This window comes from Coregonus clupeaformis, chromosome 7 (assembly GCF_020615455.1).
Source record: "Coregonus clupeaformis isolate EN_2021a chromosome 7, ASM2061545v1, whole genome shotgun sequence".
In the NCBI taxonomy this organism is placed as follows: domain Eukaryota; kingdom Metazoa; phylum Chordata; class Actinopteri; order Salmoniformes; family Salmonidae; genus Coregonus; species Coregonus clupeaformis.
The window spans coordinates 56,013,845-56,019,539 of record NC_059198.1 but is presented as its reverse complement, the minus strand read 5'-3'; the positions used below and the strand labels follow the sequence as shown (position 1 = coordinate 56,019,539).

At 36.6% G+C, this 5,695-nt stretch overlaps 1 non-coding gene across 1 annotated transcript; it reads right to left on the bottom strand.

The window, feature by feature from the left end:
* Positions 1–764: 764 nt before the first annotated feature.
* trnae-uuc lies at positions 765–837 on the bottom strand. Its single transcript has one exon. It is a non-coding gene; the product is annotated as a tRNA-Glu (tRNA).
* Positions 838–5,695: the final 4,858 nt, after the last annotated feature.

Sequence of the window (5,695 nt, the reverse complement as noted above, 5' to 3'; positions counted from 1 at the left end):
ATATGGACAGAACCAAAACAAATGATCTAATGATTCTGTCTCTTCACAGCAAAATCTGCAGAGCTGGGAAGATTGTATCCCCCATATAAATAACATTCTATTGGTTGAAAGAATTTAGCATTATAATTTAAATAGAAAAATTATAAGTTTTGAATCCGGCGTCATTTTGCGTATCAGTTCACAAACCCTATGCCATGGAGTCGGTACCTTAAATTAAACTGGTATACTTTCTTATTTATCACAATTTACTTTAATCAATTATGTTCTTTAATGCAGGGCCGACAGACAAGTTTCTTACTTTTTCCCCCTTCCACTTTCCTCTTCCATTTTTGCAGTAATGCTGCAATTATTTGGTTGTAATTTTGGGTAGAGCAGACATTTCCATATGTTTTTGTTAGCTGCATGTGCGACATAACTCCACCAATCCTACCGATGATATCATTTACAAAGATTATACCTTTTGTAAACTTTTTTTTTTTTAAACTATGTTTTTTTATCAATTACTATATTTGAGTTTAACCACAATATTTGTTGCATTATTTGTTCTGTCCTTTCTGTTGGATTAAATTGAAATTGTTACCAACTTTCTATGGCTTGTTTTAAAAATAGCAATATTTGGGAGATTATTTCCTTTTCAAATAACTGAAAGTGAGAGGTTGTAATCTGAATAAAGGCCATTCTTGAACATTTACATTTTTGTAATTTAGCAGACGCTCTTATCCAGAGCGACTTACAGTTAGTGAGTGCATAAATTTTTTCATACTGGCCCACCGTGGGAATCGAACCCACAACCCTGGCGTTGAAAACGCCATGCTCTACCAACTGAGCTACACGGGTGAGACATGCTTGCTAATTTGCTAGAGAACCAGTTCAGATTTAAGTATACATTTTGTATGACTGAAACCTTTAGTGAGAGGTCTAATGCTTTAATAAATAATGTCTGCCCTCCGAATTCATATTCATTTTATAAATAGGCCCGTTTAATTTCGTCTGTCTTGCCGTTTCAAATAAAATTGATACTTTTTTTCCTCATATCATTTTAAAAAACTGTTCGCTAGGTGTAGGCAAGACCATAAACAAATAGGTAAATTGGGATATTACTAAAGAGTTAATCAGGGTCGTTTTTCCACAAATAGACAGGTATTTACCTTTCCATGGTAGCAAGATCTTGTCTATTTTTGCTAACTTTCTATAAAAATGTATTGGAGTGAGATCATTTATTTATTTTGGGATATGTATACCGAGTGTATCCATATCACCATCAGACCATTTTATTGGTAAACTACAAGGTAATGTACAATTTTAATTTTTTAGTGATCCAATACGTAATATAGTAAATTTATCATAATTTGGTTGTAATCCAGAGAGGGTAGAACAATTATCTAGATCCTCTATGAGGCTGTGGAGGGATCCAAGTTGTGGATTTAAAAGAAAACATGAATCAACAGCGTACAATGACACCTTTGTCTTTAAGCCCTGGATTTCTAGCCCCTTGATATTATTGTTGGATCTGATTTTAATAGCTAACATTTCGATGGCCATTATAAATAGATATGTCAATAGTGGACAACCTTGTTTTATTCCTCTTGACAGTTTAAAACTTTCTGAGAAGTAGCCATTATTTACTGTTTTACACCTAGGGTTACTATACATGATTTTAACCTATTTTGTAAGAATTTCTCCAAAATTGAAATGTTCCAGGCATTTATATATAAACTCCAGTCGTACTTTATCAAATGCCTTTTCAAAGTCAGCTATGAATAGCAGACCTGGTTTCCCATGTTCTCCATAGTGTTCTATTGTTTCCAATACTTGCCTTATATTATCTCCAATGTATCGTCCATGTAAAAAACCTGTCTGATTAGAATGAATAATATCCAACAATACCTTTTTAATTCTATGCGCTATACATTTTGCTAGAATTTTTGCATCACAACACTGAAGTGTAAGGGGCCTCCAATTTTTTTAATGGACTGGATCTTTGTTTTTTCCACTTGTATCCTGTTTCAGTAATAATGAAATCAGACCATCTTCTAGAGTGTCTGATAATATACCATTTACATAGGAGTGGTTAAAATATGCTAATCATGGTCCTCTGAGTATATCAAAAAAGGTTTGGTATACCTCAACTGGTATGCCATCCAACCCTGGAGTTTTCCAGGACTTAAAGACTTTAATTGCATCAAGAAGTTCCTCTTCTGTAATTTTGCCTTCACAAATCCATAATTAACTTTATTAATAGAAAATAAATCCATACAATTAGCTTCGGTTAGAGGAGATGGAAGAGGCTGAAATGAAAACATATGCTTAAAGTACTTTGCTTCCACTTTCAAAATATTGTTTGGTGAATCATGGGTGACTCCGTCATTTGTAACAAGTTTCAGTAAATTCTTTTTGGTAGCATTTCCATGTTGAAGATTTAAAAAATAATTTGGTGCATTTTTCCTCATATTCCATCCAGTTTGCTTTATTTTTATAATATATTACACTTGATCTTTCTTGAATAAGTTTCTCAATTTCTTTTTGTTTTTCATCTAATTTATTCTGAGCCTCTATGTTACAGTTTTTATTGCCATCTATCTGTTCTGTTAAACCTCCTATTTCCTTTCTTAATATAAACTCTTTTGACCTAAATTGCTTTTGTTTTAGAGATGAATACTGAATTGCATGGCCTCTAAAGGCACATTTAAAAGTGCCCCATACAATAAGGGGATTTGCTGTACCTATGTTATGAAGGAAAAATGCAGTTATAAATTCCTCTGTCCTAGTTAAAAACAAGTTATCATCCAATAGGCTTTGATTAAATGTCCATTATCCTCGCCCACGTGGAAATTCAGTAAGAGTAATGTATATGCCAATTATCTGATGGTCCGACCGCATTCTGTCCCCTATCAACACTTAAAAAAATAAATAAATGTTTGGTGCCAACGAGTAGTCAAGACGACTAGCTTGATTGAGGCGCCGCCATGTATATCTCACTAGGTCAGGATATTTAAGACTCCATATATCCACTAGTTCCAATATATCCATGACATTTTACTTGTTACCTGTGTGTTAGAATCCTGCGCCCCTTTCACATTGAATGATCCCACCTGCCGCATGCTCTCTCTCTCATTCTCTTCCTTAGGGGAAGTTGCTTTGCTGTTGGCATCCCACGCTGCCAGGCTGCCAGACAACATCAATGACTTTATCCCCCTCGTCCTAAACTTTGCTAACTCTTGTTCAACTGCTCTTTGATTTAAATCAGTTTAATACAATTTTTACATTCGCTTTGTGTTTTTTACTGAAGGTTGACAGATGACACTTCTATGGAGATAGACATTTTCAAATGGTAACTTGAATTATAAAGCCCATTTTCCACTTGGTTTTGGCTCAGTAGTTAGACATTTCAAAGGGTAACTTGAAGCATAAAACCCATTTTCCAGTTGGTTTTGGCTCAGGAAAACAAAGTAAAACGCCAATCCCTGTCCTGATTTCAACAATGTGCTATATCTGGTATGTTTAGTAGTAAATCTCGCTCATTTGTGCCCCGTGGTCTTGAAACTCATATTTCTAGAGCTATTTTCAACTTCAGTACCAAAATGTTCTTACAAAAGTGTACATCGCTGAAAGTAGGGCTTGGGTTTAAAAGCTCTCGTATGTTTTTCATTATAATTTTTCCGGGCACTATGCTGGCCCAAAGGTTCCATGGCCACAATGAATCAGAAATTCATGGCAATTTTCTACCACCAAATTTTTTGACTAGGATAGTAGAGGACCTACTTCCTGATGCCTCTGGATCGGCAGATCGACACAGAGAAGACACTGGCTCAACACTCACAAGCCTATCTGTGTTTGGCAACTCGATAGCATTGGAAATGACACCCTTCAAGTACCGAGCACATGTCCAAAGTAATGAAATGCCCTTGATTTGCATTGTGTATGTTGCTTTGATGGACACTAAACATGACTGGTTGTGATCAACAGTACGATTGTTAAGAGTGGTAATGTAATGAAATTACAGCGGCAGTATTTTTATGATCCAGCAGATGGCAGTAGTTCACCTTCAATAACTGAGCAGCTCAAATGAGTAGGGGCAGATTGCAGGGTGCAGAAGGTTTACGCTTGAGATCCAAAGGCCTTGAATTCACACAATGTGGCTGTAATCCAAATCAAGCAGCTTGAGTGCCATTACTCAGTTGAAGTCATTAAAAAACCCATTTTCTGAAACTACTTTACCTGCTCACTGTACTGTCCCTGGAAGACCAGGTGTGTTGAATTTAGGCAATCACTGATCTGATCAATTAGCTCAGTTGGTCAGGTGTGGTGCCTAGTTGGAACCAAATCCTGCTGTACCTGCGGCACTCCAGGAACAGGGTTGCCTACCCCTGCTATACTCTCAACCTAAAGTGCAACACATCCTCCTGTTTCGTAAAAAAAAAACTGAACACAGCGCAGTTTACAAGCCACATGTAAAATATAACACCAGGATTGGATGATCCGCCCTTAGAAATAAATCAACACACAAAAAAAAACAAAAAAACACTAGATCTGGGGAAAAAAAGTGACTTATGCCAAATATGAGAGAGAGGTCTCTCTCTAAACCTGTCGGAAACACTTGTGACGTGTATTAGTCATAAAAGATCATGTCAATGCACCATTCTACACATATCAGTGAAATCAATGCTGTGACAATGCATCTTGATATGGCCTATAGTGGTGACAGACTGTACTGTCCAAAAAAAAAATAACTGAGAAAGAGAGAGAGAGTGAAAGAGTACTGGAGATTTAGCTTGATCCAACTCACTGTAGTTAGCCACTAAATGAGTCTAGGTGACGTAGTGCTGGCATTGTTTCAAAGCTTTTATACTCTCCTATTAACCTGACCTGAAGTTTAACTGTGGTGCAATCACACACTGAGTCCACCGTGATATGAAATAAGGGTTTATTAGACACATACATGCACACAAATATGAGCAAGTCTTTGTAACAAGCCACAACTAATGTGTCCAATGAATGACGCGTGTCATTTTGTTTCTAAACAGAGCACTGGTCGATGTGGTTCCCAACCGGTGTGCCACAATGGTTACATCTGTATCGTTGTTTCAAGTCCAGTGCGCTCAGGCTGTTGTTACATTACGTTTGTAACCAGTGGCGGCTCCTGAAAAAATTCTCAGGGGGGGCAATTTTTCTGATGATTTAGGTGACCTACACACATTTAAAAAAAGATATGTCCAGCAACAACATGAAGACAGGGGCAGCATATAAGTCAATACTGATATACACATTACTTGCTTCAAAAAGGCCTCATGGTTGAATTGGAAATATGTGCACCTGAGCATAATTCACAACAAGCAAGCAGGAGCTTTTGATAGAGGCTACTGAAAACATTGATGCAAGTTATTGGTAATAAGACATTTTTATAGACTTCCATATTCTGCCCTCTTGTATAGATTTGTGAAAATGAACAGTGATAGACATTTTGCCTGAAAACAGAATTTGAAAATAATTTCTAGAAAAGGTAAACACAGCTATCTGTATGGCTTTGTAAAATATGAACAACCATATTCTGGCCAATTGTATAGATTTGTAAATATGATGATGTCTCCTTTCATGCATACATTTTCAAATAAAGCTCTGCTTTGAGAAAGATCGAATGATATTGTTTAATCTTACCTTATGGCCTGCACACTGCTTGTGAAGCTGTCGAGGGCAT